Below are 21,152 nucleotides of genomic sequence, written 5' to 3'. Positions count from 1 at the left end.
TCCTGTTGGGGGGGTAGGAGGGTTGGGGAGCCCCAAACCGAGCCTGTCTGCCCCAGGTGCCCGCGGGCTGACGCGGGCGGGCGTGTTGCGAGTCCGTGCTGCGCTGGCTGCACTGACTTAAGGCTGGGCTGTGTCCGTTTCCCCGAACCCCTCTCCTTAGAGTAACGGACCCGGGGGGTGGGGGTGGGGTGGGGTGGGGCGGGAGACACAGCGGCTCCGGGAGGGGACGTTTGGGCCATGAGCCCAGGCCCAGCCCCCTCCCGCCTGCCCCTCGTGGCCTTGCTTGCAGGTGCGGGAAGGTGTGACCATGGCCACTTGCTTCTGCCCGTGGATGCATTTTGTTGGGCTGTTGCCATGTTCAGAAACGCTTTTACCTTTGTCCCAGCCGCGTTGCTCAGTGGATAGAGCACCATAAGGAGACGCCTCAGACGGGTGGCTCCAATGGAATCCACTCTCTTACAGCTTCGGGTGAGGAGTGGGCAGGGGTGGGGTGCTGTGGGTGAAGAGTGGGCAGGGGTGGGGTGAGGAGTGGGCAGGGTTGGGGTGAGGAGTGGGCAGGGGTGGGGTGAGGAGTGGGCAGGGGTGGGGTGAGGAGTAGGCAGGGGTGGGGTGAGGAGTGGGCAGGGGTGGGGTGTCGTGGGGTGAGGAGTGGGCAGGGGTGGGGTGCTGTGGGTGAGGAGTGGGCAGGGATGGGGTGAGGAGTGGGCAGGGGTGGGGTGCTGCGGGGTGAGGCGTGGAGATGCTGCCTTCTCCGTGTCCCCACCTGCTTCCCTCCGGGCACCTGCGTCCACATGTCCTAGAACAGTGAGAGAATAACTGTCTGGATGAAGCCGCCGGATGGATCCTCCAGACACGGCCCCGTGTGTCCGCAGGGGCGCTTGCCTGTCACCGCCACCTGTCCTCCTGTCTGCGTGTCCCAGGTCATTCCCCACGTGGCGACCAGAGAGAACTTCTAAACAGATCAGACAGTGCCACTCCCCTGTGCCAGGCCCCCTAGGACGTCCCTTCCTCATAGGACGTCATGCACACCCTGTGCCTCACGTGGCTCACGTGGTCCTGTCACGTGACATCACCTGCTTCTGACCTCCCCTCTTGCCACTCTGCCCCTGATCTGTGCTCTAGGGACTTGGTCGTCCTCTGTTCTCGGTCCGAGCTGGTCTCCTCCCTGGGTGGGGGACACGTTGCTCCCTCCACCGGAGTGTTCACCCCAGATCCCTCTGTGGTCCCCTCCTCACCCCCTGCAGGTGCTTTCTGGGGGGGCCTTTCCCAGGCCCCTCTGCCTCTGGCGTCCTTGATCGCACGTGCCACCACTGTCCACGTGACCCATGTGCGCTTCCCATCTCCTCCTGGAATGTGAGCGTCATGAGCACGGGGACCCTGAGCCGTGGTTACCACGGCGTCCCCTGCACCCCGCATATCGCCCAGCACGGAAGACAGGCTCAGGGGTGTCTGTTGAATGAATGAACGAGTGAGTGAGTGAGTGAGTGAATGTCCAGTGGGCCCCAGGCACCACTCTGCACCCTGTCATCCTGTCGTTAACACATCGAGCAGCCATTCCATCCAGAGTTAGACTCCTAAGGCCACGGAACCACGAGGCCCACTTCTTTTCTTTCCCCCAAGTATATTTTAGTGATTTCAGAGAGGAAGGGAGAGGGAGAGAGAGAGAAAGAAACATCAAAAATGAGAATCATTGATCGGCTGCCTCCTGCACACCCATACTGGGGATACCTTGGGGATGGAGCCCACCGCCTGGGCATGTGCCCCAACCAGGAATCGAACCGTGACCTCCCTGTTCATCAGTTGATGCTTAATCACTGAGCCACGCCAGCCGGGCGGCCATGAGACCCATTTCTATCCACAGAGGAGTGAGGTCTTGAGTGAGGACACTCTTAGTTCTTGCGCTTGGAGCAGAGTAATCACACGGCAGGATCGTGGGGGCAAAGATGGACACGACAGGGCCCCTTCCCTCCGGAAATTACAGGCTCGGAGGGCGAGACAGACACAGACACGCGTTTCTCGGTTTCCCTGACACAAGCCGAGCGACAAGGAACGGAACGTGCGACTGAAGATCAGAAGGAGCAGAGACCTCTGGCACCTTCGCTGCCTCTGCCGCGGCGGCCTGTCTCCCCGTCAGCTGATGGCGAGGGAGGGCGTTAATTACACGCTGCTTAATTACGCCGAGTGCACGGGTTTTATTTGCGTGAACTCCCCCTTGGGTTCCTGATATTTGCCTGACGTTATTGCCAAGCCCTGGCGAGCGCAGCTCACACAAGCAGGCGCTGGTGTCGGCACACTCGGCCGGCTGTGGGCTATTTGCCTTTCCGCTCGGAGCTCGAGGACGCAGGCCCTTCCTCTGTGCCCGCGCCCTGGGCAGGCGGACGGGGCCGAGGCTTCCAGAGGGCGTCGCAGATGAACTTGGCCAGATGAAAGCCGGAAGCTTGCTCTGGGACCGCCTCGACCGTGACAGGAGGGAGGCCCTGCTCCTCTCGGGCCGTCTACACGCCGCCCCGGGGAGGGCCCGGCCGGGCGCCCTGCGCCAGCACCGGTGAGAGCGTGGGGGCTCAGAGAGGCTGAGCGAGGGCCCCTGGACCCCAGCCCGCCCCTCAGGGAGCCCGGCCTGTTGGCCTTGTGGCTACTTTCTTGAGTGCCCGGGGCTCACAGCGTGATCCCTCACCCTCGGCCCCTTTCTGGTTCGGATTCCCCCCATATCCCTTACAAGCATCCGCCTCAGCAGATCCCAGGACCTCACCTGGGATGACGTCCCGACGAAAGATTCCTGCCCTCGTCACATCCGCAAAGTCTCTTTGCCACATGTCATGGTCAGCCATCTCTGGAGAAACGGAGTCAATAGGCTGTGTAGACGGATAGGTAGGTAGACAGACAGACAGACAGATAAATCTATAGTTCAAGGAGCTGGCTGGTGTGGCCGTGGGGGCCGGTGATGTCCTATCTGCAGGGCAGGCTGGCAGGGGAGAGGCCCGGGAGAGAGTGGATGGTGCCGCCCTGAGTCTGAAGACAGCCTAGAGCAGTGATGGCGAACCTACGACACGCGTGTCCGAGGTGACACGCGAACTCATTTTTTTGGTTGATTTTTCTTTGTTAAATGGCATTTGAATATATAAAATAAATATCAAAAATATAAGTCTTTGTTTTACTATGGTTGCGAAGATCAAAAAATGTCTATATGTGACACGGCACCAGAGTTAAGTTAGGGTTTTTCAAAATGCTGGCACGCCGAGCTCAGAAGGTTCGCCATCACTGGTCTAGAGGGAGGTTCTTTCCTTTCTGAGGGGCCTAGGCTTTCTCGCACGGCCCCCAACCGATTGGGCGAGGCCCACCGCACTGACACGAGGGAGGTGTCACGTGACAGGTGGTGTCATGTGGCAGGACCATGTGTGACACTGTGGAGGGCGATCCGCTCGATTCCAGGCCGACGGACCTAAATCTTAACCACGTCACAAACGTCTAGACTGGCACCTGGGCTGGCCTTGCCCACACGGCTGGGCCCCGTGGCCTAGCCACGCTGGCACGTGAAGTGACCCGCCACAGCGCAGGAGGTGATGGTCGTGGGTTCCACGGGTAGGCTGTGCACACGCCTGGGGGGGGGAGGGGGACCATTGTCCGCCTGCCCCGTCCCCGAGGGCTACTTCTCTGAGCTGACAGCGAAGGCCCTCTTCTGAGAAACGTACACACTGATTCAGGCGACCTAACGGATGTGCCCCCACATCCCCACTCCCGTCAGAAGCTTCCCCTCGCAGGAGGGGATTTCCCCAGGATTCCTTTTACCTCTGTTACGTGCCATTCCGAGGGGAATTTCATATCCCGGTGTCCTCGGTACTGAAAAGAAAGATCTGCTTCTCTGATTAAAAGCCCCTTTTCCATATTTTTGAAGAAGAAACTCTCTCTTTTTCTCTCAAATTGCTGTTCTGAGCAGGAAACATTCCCTCAGCTCGGGCTCCTAATTGGGTAGGAACGTGGCTACGGTGGTGGGTTCCTGTGGCAGACAGAGGCCGTTACGTTTGGGGGCTGCACACCCACTGACGCAGGAATTTTGATCCCTCGCCATATTTTTCCCCCTTTTTCCTTTTTTTAAGAGAGAGAGAGAAAGAGAGAAGGAGAGAGAAATAGAAATATCAATGAGAGAGAACCATCGATCAGCTGCCTCCTGCACGCCCCACTCTGGGGATCGAGCTGGCAACCCGGGCATGTGCCCTGACCGGGAATCGAACTGGTGACCTCTTGGTTCATGGGTCGACGCTCAACCCCTGAGCCACACTGGCTGGACCCTCACCATATTTTGAAATGACTGGAATGGGAGGAGGAGGAGGATTTCCGGAGAACCATTCCCAGCTGCTGAAACTTCAGCCCTGAGCTGCCAGCTCCCTGCGAAGACAAAGGACATGGAGATTCAAGGAAAAGCCAGCCTGAAACAAAAAACCTCCGTTTTGTTAACAGCGTAAAATAGCATCCATTGCTATTGTCCGGGTGATTAATTCTGCTCCCTAGTCCTTGCTCTCAGAAATCTTTAGCCTCTTTGCCAGAGGAATGTTGATTGCAGTGGAAATCTTTGTTCGCTTCAACGCAGCATTTCCCGAGACTCAGGGGGGCCTTGGTTAGACGCCCACATAGCTGAGGCTCCGTCTGGCCTCCCGTCTGCCAGGTACAGCGACGAAGGCGCCCCGGTTCTGGGTGACGTGGACAGTTCCCGTGTGGCATCGTGTGGCATCATCGGACCAACCACAGACGTCCCTCGAAGACTTACCTGGTGCCAAGCCACCCATGGAACCCTCCGCAGACTTCGTCTTGGCGCTTCCCGAACGCATCGCCCCCAGGCCGAGCTCTCGATGACTCGAGTTTCACGGAGGCTGAGGCGCGGGAAGGGTCGTCTGAGGGAGGCCTGACATCCCTGCAACCCGGGCCTGCCCCATAGCAGGGCCACGCGTGGCTTTGTCGTGGGTTTACTTATTTATTTATTTTTCAATTGATTTCAGAGGGGAAGGGGGAGAGGGAGAGGGAGATAGAAACATCCGTGATGAGAGAGGATCGTGGATCGGCTGCCTCCTGCACGCCCCACACTGGGGATGGAGCCCATAACCCGGGTATGTGCCCTGACCGGGAATCGAACCCACCCTGGACCATCAGTCCCCAGGCCGGTGCTCTATCCACTGAGCCACACCGGCCAGGGCTGTCATGGGTTTAATTGGGTTCCCTTCTCCCCCCGCAAATATCCATATGTTAAATTTGAAGCCAACCTCAGAGTGCAACCTGATTTGGAGAGAGGGTCACGGCAGGGTCATGAGGGCGGGTCCTGATCACGGGGACTGGTGTCCTATACAAAGGGCAGACTGGACCCAGACACCCCCAGAAGGGAGACCGAGTGAAGACACAGGTCTACCCCCCCGGACAGGGCCCGGGGTAAGGGGGGGTTCTTCCTCATGGCCGCAGGAGGAGGCAGCCCTGTGACACCTGATCGTGGACTTGCAGCCCCCGCCCACACGTGCCAGCCCCCAAGCCGGCAGCGCCCGGCAGGAAGAGGAAAGGGGCTGTGATAAGGGCAGGGAAGGCGTCCCCTCATCTCCACACGAGCACCAAGCGCCGCCTGGGACTCTGCACGGCTCCGTTACCCTATCCTCCATCCCCACTTAGCCCTGGTGCTCAGAGCCGAGCCCAGAGAGGTCAGCGCCTCCCTGAAAGTTGCACAGCTGGCACGCAGGAGTTCTTGGCTCCCTCCACTGTGGCCTCTCACGGGGGCGCTCCACACGATGGGACACGCCCACACACCTGCTCCCCTCCTTGCCCTGGGGTGACCCCAAAATTCTACCCAGAGCTCGGGGAGTCCTGGGAGGGAGACGCCTTCGGATCTAAATCCGTGGCATGGATTTCTGGAGCTGACAAGTCACTTCAGCAGGTGGAACCAATGCTGAGGGGGGTTCGGGGGCGGGGAGGAGGACGGAGCATTTGAGGGGCTGGGGAGAGAGGCAGGGGCTGCTGTATTGGAGCGCAGGGCCCTGTGTGCAGAGCTCAGAGCTCCTGGTTGTAGGGGAGGGAGTGCAGGCAGGCGAGCCGAAGCACCGAGACTCACCCCCCTGCTCCCGTTCCGCCAGAGCAGGGCCTGGCATGGGGTTAATGGCCCACTTTCCCACCTCTGCACCTGGAAACCTTCCCAGACCCCACATCTGTTGGGCTGGGCAGCGCCCCAGGCCGGGGGAGGCCGGGGGAGGCCGGGGGAGGCCGGGGGAGGCCGTGAGGGTGGGCGGTGAACTCTTCCTCTCACAGACACCTGGCTGGCCGCCCCTGCCCCCGCCATCTGGCGGGACCATCTGCCGGGCAGTGGGGCGCTGTGAGAGCTCGCGCCCTCTGTCAGCTTCGATGTTTAACTCTCCACTAGGCCCAGCTAATAGGCTCCCCAAGACCCGGGCCTCCCCGTCGAGGCAGGAGGAGCTGCTTGCGTGTCCCGGGATGGAGGACGGGGAGGAGAACCAGCTCCTCCAGCCGCGCCTGCTCTGTGTCTGCAGCCGCTGGGGTGCTTGGCACATGGTCAGCTCTCTCAGTCCCCCAGACAGCCCCGTGGGGAAACGCCCTCCGTCACATGTCACCCACTCTATGGAGGGGAAGACGGAGGCCCTGAAAGTCACCCTGACTTGGTACTTAGACTGAAACCTCAACCCAAACTCGGAGGTAAGCTCAGCCGCTGCCCCCCCCCTCCGATGCCTCGGGGTTCCCAGCCTCACCCGCCAACCGACCAGAGGGCCTGGGTGCCGACCTCCCAGGACCCGCTCATGTTGGAGGAGCGCGGGGGGCCCCCTGGGGCAGACACCAGCACAGGCCAGGCCTGGGGCGCAGCGGGGGCGGCCCTCACTGTTCCCGTGGCTCACAGTCAGAATCGCCAGCGTTCATGGGGCCCTCCCGTGTGCCAGGCCCCGTGCCCAGGGCAGGACAGGTTTCCTCTCATTCCTTTTTTTAAAGATTTAATCCTCACCTGAGGACGTTTTCCCATGGATTTCAGAGAGAATGGAAGGGAGAGGGAAAGAGAGAAACATCGATGTGAGAGAAGCACATGGAGTGGTTGCCTCCTGCAGGCGCCCTGACCCAGGGCCCCGGCCGGGAAGGAACCTGTAACAGAGGTACGTGCCCTTGACCAGAATAGAACCCGGGACCCTCTGGTCTGCAGTCCGTTGCTCTATCCACGGAGCCAAACCAGCCAGGGCTTCCCTCATTCCTTCTCTGCACTGTGCGCTCCTCACTCTCACTGCTCCATCTCACAGGTGGGGACACTGAGGCTGGCTGAGGGCGGGATTGGCAGAACTCTGACTCCAACCCCAGGTTGCTGGCCTCCCGGAGCCGAGCTCTGCTCCCTCAACCCCGCCCCCGGGGGGGCGCTTTGGGCTGCGGTCAGAGGTTTGCACAGCGAGCAAGTAAGAGCCCGGATGTGGCCAGTTGCCCGGGGTTCGAATCCCACCCCCAGCATGTCCTGGAGGAACCCTGTGATCCTCAGACGGAGTTGGGCAAACGTAAGTAATTAAAGAACGAAGCTGCGGGCTCTCTCTGTGGCTCCCGAGCCATTCCTCATCCGTGGGCAGGGCCCAGTGTTGTCCTTTAGTTCGCTGTGTCCTCAGGGGTGACCAGAGACGGTGTGACAGGCAGAGCAGAATGGTGGGGGCCACTGGCGGCTGCCCCCGGAGAAGCCGAGGGCGGGAGGGCGGCCACGGGGCCCAGGTGCGCAGAGAATGCATGCCTGGCATCCCGGGCGCCCACGGTGCCTGCATCTCTCTGTGCCCCTACATCAGGCCCTTGCCCCGAGGGTGTCCAGGCCTGAAGCCCATTTGCTGGAGGCGCCTGCTGGTTCCTGGAGGGGGCCCGTGGGGGCCCAGAAACGAATGGATCTGGGGGCGCCGTGGTCCGCCTGTTAGCTAATCCGAAAATAGCTCTGTTTGCCCAGCCCCTTTATCCCGCACCCCATGGGACCCCAGGCCGCTCTCCCCCTCTCTCTCCAACAACAATGAGGGCGTCACCCCTTCCCGGGACGTCTTTGTGTGAAGGCTGGAGGGATGAGTTTTGTCATCGCAGATAATCCTGCCGGCGACAAAACCTTCTAAACAAAGCGAGCCTCTCCGACTGCCCGCCGCGCCTGCTTTTCTGGAATCGAATGAGGAATTCGCCGCGTCCTCCTCCTGCCCAAGCCGCAGCCCCTCCTCACTCTCTGAACGGCCCGCGCAAGGGACTCTGCAGAGAGTCGGGAGCCAGCCCTGTGTGCCAACGAAGGTGTTTGAACGGCTCCTCCAGGGCAAATGGCTTCGGGGCGGAACTCAACCTAAGTCTGTCGGGGAGAATTTCCACACGCGGAGGAGCTGAACTTGAACCCGTTTCTCTTGCCTGCGTGGGTCTCTCGTTCTTTTTAAAGTATTCCATCGGACGTTTATTTCTTTCCAATCCCCGACAGTCTGCTCTATAGAAGCAGGATCGTGCCCTGGTAGGAGGGCACCTGCGGAGGCTGGTTGGGGACCTGGCTGGCCTGAGGGCCCAGGCGCAGCCCCCCAGCACCTCCCCTTCCTCCCCCTCGCCCAGGGCTGCACCATGGCCCGCTGCAGCCGCCAGCCCCCAAGTGCAGGTGACAGAGCTCAGGCTGAAGGAAGCTCCCGCATCCCTCTTTCTGCTCCTTGCGGCCATGGGCCCTTGGGCAAGCTGCCTGGCTTCTCGGGCCGGTGTCTGCTCTGTAAGTCAAGGAGGGTGGGGTGGGAGCCAGGACTGTGGATGCTCAGTGCATCTCAGTCTCCCTCAGGAGACGTGGGTGCCCCAGGGGCATCCCCTGAGCCCTCAGGTACTCGGGAGGGAACCCGCGGGAGCTGGCTGGGTGCTTCGCACGCTGGCTTCTCTCGCTGCAGCCACCACTCACTCCCCTGAGGCCAGGCTCCCACAGCACCTGGCCCCTGCCCGGTGCCGGTGGGTATCGGTGGGATGGGATGCACGGAGTCGGATTGGATCGAGTGATTCTTTTTTTTTTTTTTTTTAAATACGTTTTCATTGATTTCAGAGAGAAAGGGAGAGGGAGAGAGAGATAGAAATACCAATGAGAAGGAAACATCATCGATTAGCTGCCTACAGGGGATCGAGCCCGCAACCCGGGCATGTGCCTGACCAGGAATTGAACCGTGGCCTCCTGATTCATAGGTTGATGCTCAACCACTGAGCCACAGGGGCCGGGCTGGACTGGGTGCCTCCAATCATTTCTCATTCTGCAGGTTCTTTGTGAGCACCTATGGTCTGACAGGCACACCGTTCCCTAAGAGGCCCTCTGACGTCAGCCAGACCTGGACGGGCAGAGGGACCCGCTACGTCTCAGGTGACCATGAACCAGTGTCTCCCTTTTTCAGTTTCTTTTTCTATAAAAACGGGCCTGCCCGGCCGGTGTGGCTCAGTGGTTGAGCACCGACCTATGAACCAGGAGGTCAGGGTTAGATTCCCCGTCAGGGCAAATGCCTGGGTTGCGGGCTCCATCCCCAGTGGGGGGCGTGCAGGAGGCAGCCGGTCCATGATTCTCTCTCATCATTGATGTTTCTCTCTCCCTCTCCCTCTCCCTTCCTCTCTGAAACCAAAAAAATATATATTTAAAAGAGACTAAAAACGGGTCTAATTGTGGTGCCTGCTTTGTAGGCGGGTTGTGGGGGAGGAGGAGCTAAAGTAGGGAAACCCCTGGGGGGGGAAGAGCGCAGAGGGTGCCATCGATGTGTCAGCCACCGTGACTTGGGCTGGGAGCTGGGATGCAGCCGTGAGGCCCTCGGACACGGCCCTGCCCTCCCGGCTCTCACTGTCCAGCAGGGGAGCTGGACAAGACACCAGCAGGCACACGAAGACGTGCGATCAGGAGTCGAGGCCAGTGCCCAGGGACAGGACGGGGTGTCCTGAGAGAGGAGGAGGTGGGCGCCCCTGGGCAAAGCCCTCTGAGAAGGCGATGCCTCAGGTGAGGCCCGAAGAGGAGGATGCATAAGCTCGCGGAGGCGGGAGCAGCCCCAGGGGGGTGGGGGGGCGGCAGGGAGGGTGCTCGGGCGGCAGAGAGGGGGGGCCCTCCCTGGGGAGCATTTCTGGAGGCCCAGGCGCACTCTGTTAGCCGGATCCACTCAGTTACACATCCACTGCGGTGACGCCGTGCTGCTCTGTGGGAGGGACTCATGCCTCCCGCCTGGAGGTGAATGGCTGCAGGTTCCATGGCGGTGCTGGTGGCGGTGCTGGTGGCGGCGGTGGGAGGAGTTGCCCCCCAAGAACACCCAGCGGGGGTCCTGTAGTGACCTCACCACTGAGCAACCCCGGCCGGGGGCCTCTGCACCGATAACAGCCGTGGGCAGGTCCGACATGTTAACACAGACCCCACCCACCCTACCCAGGTGGGCCCAGCAGCCGCGGATGGAGCTCACCTGCGAGCTGGTTGAAACGGCAGATTCCCAGCCCGCCCGGTGTGGCTCAGTGGATGGAGCGTCGGCCCGTGGACTGAGGGCTCTCGGGTTCGATTCCAATCAAGGGCATGTATCTGGGTTGCAGGCTCCATCCCCAACCCCAGTCAGGTGTGTGTGGGAGGCAACCAATTGATGAGTCTCTCACATCAATGTTTCTCTCTCTCCCCCTCTTTCCCTTCCATGCTCTCTCTCGCTCTCAAAAAACAAAACATGCTGACTCCCCCGTGGACGGGCTCCCAGGTGCTGCGCGCACCTCGCCGGGGTGCCTGGTGTGGGCCATTGCTGAGTGATTGCTCGCGAGGGCTCAGTGCTCACCTGGGCCGGGAGGCGAGCAGCGGCGGGTGAATCGGAGTCGGGCTGCATGGGGGGCCCACCGAGTGTGGGAGGGGTGACCGTGGGCACGGGGCAGTGCCTCGCGGAGCCTGAGGATGCCGCCAGGAAGAGACGCCAGGTGAGCCGGTGGGGCTGGGCACGGGGGGTCCCAGGCACAGGGGAGCCGGCGTGGAAGCTGTTAGGGCAGCGGAGGACCCTCGCTCGGGGGTGGGGCGTGAGTTCAGATCCGAGTTTCAGCCCCATGGGCTGTAAAAATGTCATGTGTGTGAAGTGTCTGGTCACGTGTTTAACTTTATGCCATCACTGCGACCTGCCAGGGGGTCAGCCGCCTTCGCTGCACGTGACGCTGCCCCAGCCGCCCACGGCCCATCTGCCCAGGGACTGTGGACGCCGTCCCGCGTGGACCCCGCCCGGGGAGGAGGTAGGTGCCGCTTCCGGGGTCACCGGCCCAGACACGGAGCCTGAGGCACAAGGGTCTCCCGTCTGCTCTGATGTCCCGTCTGTTTCAGTGACGGCAACGCTGACACGGCGAGGCCCCGGCCTTGCCAAACGGCCTTGCCAATCGCTAAATCGGGCAGCACCACAGCCAGGCCTGCGAGGATCAACTCGCTCCCCGGGCGCTTCCTAGGAGGTGGTGCGGGGCGTGCGGGAGAGAACCCCTCTCCCATAGGATGAGGTGTCTCCAAGGGGTGCGGGGCCGATGGCCAGACACAGAGGGAGGAGTTCTGGGAGATGCCGGAGCCAGCGGGCCTGCCCCCCAAGACACTCCTGGCGTGGGTGCTGCCGGCCGTGTTGCAATGGGACGGTTTGTTTGTTTGTTAAAAGCCTGGTTTCAGCATTTTAATTCCTCACCTCTCGCCGCCAGCAGACACGGTGGTGAACGTTGGTTTTCTGTGTTTCGATCGCCGGAAAGAAAGCGGACTGGACCCACGCTGGCTTCCGTTTCCATCCGTTGGATTTTCCAACACGGATGCTTGAGTTGTGGGAGCACCTAATCCTCAGAGGGGAGACGTACACCCGACCTTCCAGAGCAGGGGTTCTCAACCTGCGGGTCGCGGCCCCTTTGGCAGTCGAACGGCCCTTTCACAGGGGTCGCCTAAGACCGTCCTGCATATCAGATATTTACATGACGATTCATCACAGTAGCAACATGACAGTTAGGAAGTAGCCACGAAAATAATTTTGTGGTTGGGTCACAACATGAGGAACTGCATTTAAAGGGCCAGAAGGTTGAGAACCGCTGTTCTAGATGGTTCCGCCCCATTGTTCGGGTGCCTGGGACCCGGCCTGTGGAGACTCAGACCGTCTCACACCACTTCTGCGGGCTGGTCTGTGGGATAAGGGGGTTGGCTGGGCATCTGCTCTGTGCCCACCGAAGAGGAAGTAGCTACTGCTCTAGTGGTCCGTACAGGCCACACGCAGCGAATGGGTCAGATTATTTCTGAAAGTGAAAGGTGCTGAGAAGGAAATGAGAGGAGACAAAGTGTGAGAAAGTTGCTCCCGCCCAGCGAGGCTCTGGGGGAGCGCCCCCCGGGGCTGCCGGAGACGAGGCCTCTTCGGTCACAGGGCAGCGTCCTGGCACGTGGACAAGGTCACCGAACCTGGTTCCTGGCCCTGAGTCCGACTCGAGCTCTCTCAGCCCCTCGTGTCCTCGGGCGAGTCCTAACTTCTCTGTGCTTTGGGGTCCCGTCCAGGGCTGGGACGAGGGTGAGGCAAGAGGGCCACTGGAGGGGCATGGTTTAAGGCGGAGGTCAAGGTCAGGGTCATGCAAATACAGATGAGGGCGTCCTCAAACTTGGCGTCTGGGTGCCTCTCTGGCCGGATCCTCGTCGGGGCCCGGTGCCCCTGTGGAAAGTGGTGGAGCATGTCCCTTGCACCGGAAGGTCGCCGGTTCCATTCCTGGTCAGGGCACATGCCCGGGTTTTGGGCTCCATCCCTGGTGGGAGATGGTGTGAAGGAGCCCATCCGTGTTTCGCTCTCATGTCGATGTTCCTCTCTCTCTCTCCCTTTCCCTTCCCCTCTCTCTAAAAATCAATGGGAAACACCTTTAGAAAACACAGAGTGGGGCGTCGTCGCCCCTGTGTCCTCGGACTGTGTCGTAAGCGAAGAACCCGCTGAGGTGTGAGAAGGGACACGAGAGAGTGTCTTGCAAACGGGCAGCTCTGGGTTCCTACCAGGAGGAGGGCGTCGCCAGCTCAGCCTGGGACGCAACCCCCTGCCGCCTTGCCCGGCTTCCTGGGGTGGGGCCTCAGGGAACGTGGGAGAACGTCTGTTTGCTGTGCGTCGTCATTGGCCCGGAGAGGCGTGCCCACTGCTGGCATGTCTCTGTGCTGCGTCACGCCACGGTAGCCCGGGCACGGCCCTGTACGAAACTCCGCTGAACACAGGTAGCCAGGACCGAAGGGCGGGGCGGTGGTGGTGGTGGTGGTGGGGGGTCTTGATGGCCTGGTTTCAGAACCGGGGTGTCAGCCTTCCCAGGAGCAGATGAGGGGAAGCACAGAGGGGTGGCCCCCAGAAAGCCAGCCCCACTTCCCCTCCCCCCAGCCTGGGCCACGGAATCCCCCTCGAAGCCACTGGCCATGGGCGATCCAGTGGTGGTGGTGGGGGTTCCTACTGAAAAATGGCTGGCCTATTAGCGCTCTGCAAATTAAGGGTCCTTCCATTTATTACCGCGCTCGGCTAAGGACGAACATTAATTTTTTTCTCAAAGCAAATTCACCGGAAACAGACAGTTTGGAATTTATGCTTGTAATGATGGCTACATGGGCCATTAAGACCACCTCTAAGTGAGCTTAATTTGTAGCAGATAAATGTATATGTCTACATATTTTTCAACATAGTTTATGGTGCGTCTCTCACAGCTGCGCCCAACTGATTAAATCCTCACAAAATTTAAATAGGAAACCCATTACGTCGACAGTATTATAGCCATTCATCACCGAGGCGGTTTCGGGTTAACTCCCTCAGTGCCAGGCTCGGAGACGGGCCAGGGATTTTCTTATTTAGTCAAGGCTCAGCTGGTGTGGCTCAGTGGTTGAGCTTTGATCTACAAACCAGGAGATCACAGTTTGATCCCCGGTCAGGGCACACGCCCGGGTTGTGGGCTCGATCCCCAGTTGGGGGCGTGCAGGAGGCAGCCGATCCATGATTCTCTCTCATCATGGATGTTTCTGTCTCTCTCCCCCTCTCCCTTCCTCTCTGAAATCAATTTTGAAAATATGAAAAAAAAGAAAGAACGCAGGGTTTCCCCTGTCCCGGCCTCTGTTGCTTCTACCTCCCTGGGGACACTGGGGACACGGGGGAGTCACCCTCCTGATGGAATCGGGGGGACGGTGTGACTATGGGAGAAGAGACCCCAGGCTGGTCTACGGGGTCGGACCCCTGCCGTCTGGTGGCCGGGGTCTCACAGCGCCGCCCCCCCACCCCCATGCATATAACACGTGGTCACACGACACCCAGACCACAGCAGGCCCACCCGGGTGGCCCCAGCCAGCCACTGGACCTGCCTGTGGCTCTGCAGACCACGCTAAGCAGCAGGGGAGTGACAGTGACCGGAGCGCGAGCTGTGGCCTCAGGCGGGCGTGGGGCCGGTTCCCGGTCAACTTGCCGCCGGCAGTGCGCCACCTGGGGAAGCCGTCAGAGAGTTACGTCAGGGCCCGGACACCGTCCGCGCTCAGTGGACGGAGCCTTGTCATGATCATTGTTACTGTCTGTGGCGGACGCTGTCCCTGCCCACTCCCGGCCTCGGGGACCCTCCATTCCAGTGCGCACAGCCTGGGCCCCTGACGCTTTCCTCGGAGGAGATCTCCGTGACACGTAGACATGGTCAGAGTTGGTTGGAACCCTGGGTCCTACATCCAGGCTTTCCACCGCGTCATCTTCGAGTGAGTTTGGTTTTGAAAGGGGTCACCCAGGTAGCATCCCTCGGACACCATCAATAGAGGCCTAAGTATTTCCATGAGAACCCTCCAGGTTCTTGTTCTAAATGTGTTTTCCGTGTGTGTGGGGGGGGGGTAGGGGGTGGTGATATTTGATGAGCATCTGATCAAAATCCAATAAAGAAACGGATATATTTTGAGCCCTTTCATTCGCTTAGACCTGAGCTCCCGTCTGTCTCTGATCCTTACGCACGGGCTGTGTGTCCCTGGGTGAGCGGCTTGGCCTCTCTGAGCCTGTTCCCCTCCCTGTGAAACGGGAATAGCCACCGTGTCCACTAATACGAATGCTGCGACGGTGAAGCGGCGGTACCGGGGAAGCCGCCTGGGCGTGGCCCGCGGGGTGCAAGGGTGAACTAGTCCCCGATCTGACCTGGAGAGCTAGAATCTAGGGACACTTTTATAAATCTTTTATTTATGTATTTTTAAAAAATATATTTTATTGATTTTTTGCAGAGAGGAAGGGAGAGGGATAGAGAGTTAGAAATATCGATGAGAGAGAAACACCGATCAGCTGCCTCCTGCACACCTCCTACTGGGGATGTGCCCGCAACCCAGGTACATGCCCTTGACCGGAATCGAACCTGGGACCCTTTAGTCTGCAGGCCCATGCTCTAGCCACTGAGCCAAACAGGTTAGGGCTATAAATCTTTAAAAAGAAATTTTTTTAAATTGATTTCAGAGAGGAAGGGAGAGGGAGAGAGAGAGAAACATCAATGATGAGAGAATCATGGATCAGCTGCCTCCTGCACGCCCCCTACTTGGCATCCATGGAGCCCGCAACCCGGGCCTGTGCCCTGACGGGAATCGAACCGTGACCTCCTGGTTCATAGGTTGATGCTCAGCCCCTGAGCGAGGCCTGCCAGGCTCTTGGGGGACTTTTGTACAGGGGCCTGCCAGTGGGGGGCATAGGACCTTCCTGTGGCAGGTGAGCTGGAGATGGCTTCTCACAGGCAGGGCTGACGGAGCTGAGCTGACAGGCAGAAGGGGTGATATTTCCAGGCCCACGAGGCCAGAGAGCACCCTGGGATTAGAAGCAACATGTGCTCGGTGGGCCGGGCAGAGCCCGAGGGTGGCAGGGCCTCCGGCCTCGCTACGTGGTGCAGGGAGGGCTGACAGTGACCGGGGCGTGAGCTGTGGCCGCCGGTGGGCCTGGAGGAGGGAGCCAGGAGGCGGGCAGCCTTGGCGCTGGGACTTTCTCCGGGAGGTACCGGGGCCTCTGGGAAGGCTCTCGTGTGCAGCCACCTGGAGAACAGCTCCGGGGAGGGGGGCGGGGGGGGGGGAGCAGTCAGGAGACATGGCGGGTGTCTCATTGGTGCTGACGCTGGGCTGAGGGCGGTGGAGGCGCTTCAGAGCGGAACCATCGGATAAGGTGATTGATTAAAGGCGGGAGAGGGAGGCGGCCGAGGGGACGTTGTGGCCCTAGTTCGGTGTCAGCTGGGGAGGGGGAGGGGGGAGGGCAAGAACATGGGCTGTTGGGGGCATGTGGTGTTTGAGATGACTTTGGGGAGAATTCGAATTTCTATGTATTGATCTCGCTTTAAAAAGGATCCCCAGGCCGGTGAGCATGCCTTCCCGGAGAGGAGACATTGATGGATGGGTTATTCGCTCCCAAACCCCAGCCACCCCCCCCGCCCCCCGCTACAAACTGCGTCCTAGGCCGTGAGGGCTGTGGCCGGCCGTGTATTAACTCTGGGCTCAGCAGGAAGCAGCAGCGTCACAAGGTGACCGCCTTGAATCGCCGACGACAGGGCGCGCTGCTCCCCCTCGGGCCTCAGGCCACCTGGGGGGCCGGCGCCGCTCCACGTGGACACCACAGCACTGAGCGTGAGGCGTCGGCCACGCCGGGTGACTGCGTGTCACACGGACATGCCGCAGACCTGTGACATCTCATTTGTATGCGCCGCACACGGGCCTTCACGGCTTTTTTAATTGGCTATTGATTCGGATTTCAGGCCCAAGATGGTGGCCCACATCTGGGGGGAAAAATAAACACAAAACAACTAAAACTCAGGCGTGTGTGGCGTGTTTGGTTTTAATGGACACGCAGCCATGCTTTTAAACCAGAAAAAGAGAATTCGGGTAAAAGTGAAGACCTGCCGTCCGACTCCCCGAGGGGTCATCAGAAGGGGGCTGCGCTAGAGACGCCTGCGTGAGGGTGAGGGTCCCGCCACGCTCAGCGCGGGTGCAGCAGCGCAGGCCCTGCGAGGAGGCTCCCCCCAAGCGTGCGGCAGCCCCGGCCCCCGTTCCTCTGGGCCGTCCCGGGAGCGGAGAGCTCGCTGGCCCTGTGTCTGGGGGCCACGTGGCCCTTGCGGCCCTTCCTTGCCGTGGCTGCTGGGTTTCCAGGTCAGAGGAGCTGCAGGCGGCGTCACTGCGCTCACGCCAGCTCCCTGGTAACGATGGCTTTTCGTCAGCAGCCGCGCAGGAGAAATGCGGCGGGAGTCGTTTCAACAAGGGGACCCATCTATGTCTACACCTTGGTCCTCAGCCCGACAGCAGCCTCTCCACATCATCTCTTTCAAAAGCCTCATTTCCTGTTTAAACGGGGGAAGCTCACGGGCACCCTTTTCTCCCACCCCCAGCAGGCGGCTCCCAGAGCCGGGGCCCAAGGCGCCGGGAGCCCCAGCAGGTGGCTTTCCGTGGCCCGGCACGCGGGCTCTGCCAAGCCAACCTGGATGAGCGCGCCGCAGTGAGCGACGGGTGGGGCCCGCCGGGATTGCGTAGACGTGCTTTCCTCCCTTCCTCCTACTCGGCGCTGGTTTTCTTTGCTCGTTTGTCAGCCTGCTCATTTATTCTAGGTGAATCCAGGCACACACCCGCCTAGCGAACACTGCCCGTCCTTCCTCCGCGTTCGGCACGGTGCCTGGCTTCATGAGTAGGAGACTGACAAGCATTCGCTCACTCGCTTATGCCGTGAACACTTGCTGAGCACCTACTGTGTGCTTTGCCTCAGGGACCCAGTGGTAAGGAAGGCAGACAAGGTTACTGGGCTCCAGGTTCCTTCTTACAATATATTTGATTGACTTCGGAGAGGAAGGGAGAGGCAGAGAGAGAGAGAGAAACATCAATGATGAGAGAGAATCATGCACCGGCTGCCTCCCGCCCGCCCCACCTTGGGGATCGTGCCCACAACCCGGGCCTGTGCCCCTGACCGGGGATTGAACCGTGACCTCCTGCTTCATAGGTCGACGCTCAACCCCTGAGCCCCGCCGGCCGGGCTCTGAGGTTCGTTCCCAAGGCCGTCCCCACTCCCACACTCTTGCTCAGACCAACCTGGCTTCCTGTCGATATAAACGTCTTCGATATTGGCACTTTCTTTTCTTCTACAAACCCTGTTCCTCACTAACTGTATTGATTGCAGTCATGTTTGTGTTGGTGGGAAAGTAATTTATCTCATTGGAGTCGTCTGTGCAGAGGCGGCGAGAGGCCTGGCGGAAGCCGGGATATTAGCTGGTTCGCCGCCAGGCCCGTCTTTATTAGCTACAACGTCGCTCCCCCCGCCCCCCCCCCCCGCAACCCCCTTTCTGAGCGCTATACTGACGCCCTGCGGCTTGTTGACCGGGCAGAGAGCACCAGAGGCCCTGAAGGCGCCGTCCAAACCTTGTCCCACAGGCAGCCTGCCCACCGAGCCACCCTGAAAGGAAGGGCACTCTCTCGTTCTACATCCCCAGGTCGGTTCTCTTGAGCTTGAATTGGTGATGTGCCCGCCTCTGAAGCCGTTGCAACAATCCAATTGGTCTGTTCTGGCCCTGGGGGGGGAGGGGTGGTATTGGCCCCCTGAAATACAGGCATTGGGAGGGGAGGAGGGGGTTCCCCACGAGGAAGAGGGGGCTGCTGGGACCACGGAGAGGGGCAGAGCGGTGTGGTCACCCCCGTGTGCAGGTATTAGGCTTCCATGCTGTGTGGGGTGGCTGTTTGGGCAGCTCCCCACGGCAGCCCCTTCTCCGGGGACCCACACCCTCTGGTTCCTGCCCCTGAGTAGCCCTCCACCCCATTTCTGCTGGATGGTGGCACCCGCCTCCCCTAAAAGCCTTCCTTCTTAGGAGCTGTCCTCAGGCCCTGGCCGGGCGGCTCAGATGGCTGCTGGTTTGATTCCCGGTCAGGGCATAGGCCTGGGTTGCGAGTTCGATACCCAGTGGGGGGCGTGCAGGAGGCAGCCGGTCCATGGTTCTCTCTCATCATTGATATTTCTACCTTTCTCTCCCTCTCCTTTCCTCTCTGAAATCAATAAAAATACATTTAAAAAAAAATAAAACATCAGGCACAGAGTTGAATTCAATCCACATCCCTTCTCTCCATACGGGTGGGGGATAATGACTAACGTTTGTCCGGCGTTGCATCGTGCAAAGGGCTCTCACTGGTTGTTTCACAATAGAGTGTGTGTGTTAGTAGGAAACCTGAGGCAGGAGAAGGCCGCTGCGTCAGGGTGGAGGCTGGGCGTGCGGCCCCGCGCTCCTTAAGGCAGTTGGTCCGTTCTGAGCCCCAAGCTCTCCGGCGTCGGCCAATTAAGCTGCCGAAGCCACGGCGCAGACGTGGCTCTCGGGGGCCCTCACAAACGGCTGTGCTGGGTGGCTCGGGGAGGGCTTTCCAGGCGAAAGAAAGCGGGAGACATCGCAGCCCCTCCCCCTGGGCCCATTAGCGAGCCAAATGGGTGTTTCTGGCAACGAGCAGACTTCGCTTTGTTAGGTTTTATTGGTTCTCTTGGCTGTTTCTCCCCAAATTGGCCATAATATCGGCTTCTCAGGAGGTTGCCTCTCTGGCAAAAATGGATCCATGTCAAGTGCACACGGCAGGCCTAATAAATACTAAATTCATCAAAGGCCTTCGCAGAAAGCCTCGGAGGGCGCCCGCGAGAGGAGCTGAGGAGGAAACCTCTGAGCAGGAAAGCCCGAGCCCTCGCTGACCAGGAGCGCAAACCAAAGGCCTGACGGGACGATGCACCTGCCGGCTGGGCGGCGATCGGTGGCCGCCCCCAGCGGGGTGTGCGGCCCGTGCAGGGGAGCGCGGCCCCTGCCCTCGGGTGGGCCCATCCGTTAGGATTCTTCCGGTAGCGAGTGTCAGAAAGCCTGGCCCAGCCTGGCTTAGGCCGGGAAAGGGAAGTGTCGGTTCGTTGATGATCCAGGCTGAGCCTGTAGACCCGTGGTTCTCAACCTTGGCTGCACATGAGAATCACCTGGGAATCTTTTTAAAATCCCGATTTCTGGGCCCCATCCTCCAGGAATTCAGTTTCTTTGTTATGGGTGGGGCCACAACATGAGTAACAGAGAAACAGAATTTCCGGAAGATGGGGCCCAGAAATCGGGATTTTATAAAGATTCCCAGGTGATTCTCACGTGCAGCCAGGGTTGAGAACCACCGCTGTGGACATTGCTCGACCCGGGGGCAGACATCCTCTCTGTCTCCTCTCTTTCTTCTCAGCCTTGCTGGCTGGAAAGGGCGTCTGTCCTCAGGCAAACTCACCCTGGACGGTCCTCGGGCGACTGTGGGATGGTCCCAGACTCCATGATTCAGGCTGGATTTAGTGACCAAGAAGGAGGATCTTACCCCAGCGTCCCCAGCCAGAGTCCCTTTGCATCTGATTGGTTGAGATGGGATCATGTGCCGGTGTCTGGACCAATCACAGGCAGTTAGACCTGCCGTGTGCACGTGACCTCTCAGCCAGGAGTGGGGTCCACACCGCCCCCCAGGCTCGTGGGCTTAGAGCGGGGAGCAGGGCAGAGATTGGGTGCAAAATGGCAACCCACGAATGGGGCGTTTTGCCCTGCGTCAGGCCCTATGTTTAACGAGAGACACGGAGGAAATGGAGCAGAGCCAGAAAGGAGTGATAGGTGAGGAGGGAGACTTGACCTCCTGTCCCGTGGAGAGCAGTGGGAAGAGGCGAGAAGAGGGGCAGTGGGGTGACAACCACTGTCCCTAAGTGCCTGAGGTGGCAGAAATGGCTGGGCCGGGTTTCTGTTCTCACCCACGTGGCCTCTCCAATGGAGTGCCCACCCTGTAGCCCAGCAGTTCTCAACCTGTGGGTCGCAGCCCCTTTCACGGGGGTCGCCTAAGACCATCGGAAAACACATATATAATTACATATTTTTTTTGTGATTAATCACTATGCTTTCATGATGTTCAATTTGTAACAATGAAATTGGGGTCACCACAACATGAGGGGGTGTATTAAAGGGTCGCGGCATTAGGAAGGTTGAGAACTGCTGCTGTAGCCGCAGGGAACCACTTACAAGTCCAAGTTGACCGCTGTCACTTCCCTGCAACACCCCCTCCACCAGCTCCCCGCGGCAATGGATGAAGTCTCCTCAGCTGGGCTCCCCTGGCCTGCCCCTGCTCACCGCCTGGGCGCACCTCGCAGCCAGCCCCTCCTCACTCCTCAAGCGCCAGTCTGGTTTCGTGTCAGCTTTCTCTCTGCTTCTCAAAAAAGGCCAAACACGTT

The 21,152-nt window shown here is 59.9% G+C and overlaps 1 long non-coding RNA gene across 1 annotated transcript; it reads left to right on the top strand.

The window, feature by feature from the left end:
* The first annotated feature begins 373 nt into the window (after positions 1 to 373).
* Positions 374 to 1,381, top strand: LOC132216402 (uncharacterized). The gene is made up of 3 exons (XR_009448749.1): positions 374 to 468; positions 801 to 920; positions 1,245 to 1,381. It is a non-coding gene; the product is annotated as an uncharacterized LOC132216402 (long non-coding RNA).
* Positions 1,382 to 21,152: the final 19,771 nt, after the last annotated feature.

The sequence above is a fragment of the Myotis daubentonii genome, chromosome 15, assembly GCF_963259705.1.
Source record: "Myotis daubentonii chromosome 15, mMyoDau2.1, whole genome shotgun sequence".
NCBI classification, from domain to species: Eukaryota; Metazoa; Chordata; class Mammalia; order Chiroptera; family Vespertilionidae; genus Myotis; species Myotis daubentonii.
The sequence above is the reverse complement of the archived record's forward strand: the minus strand, read 5'-3'. Positions and strand labels throughout refer to the sequence as shown.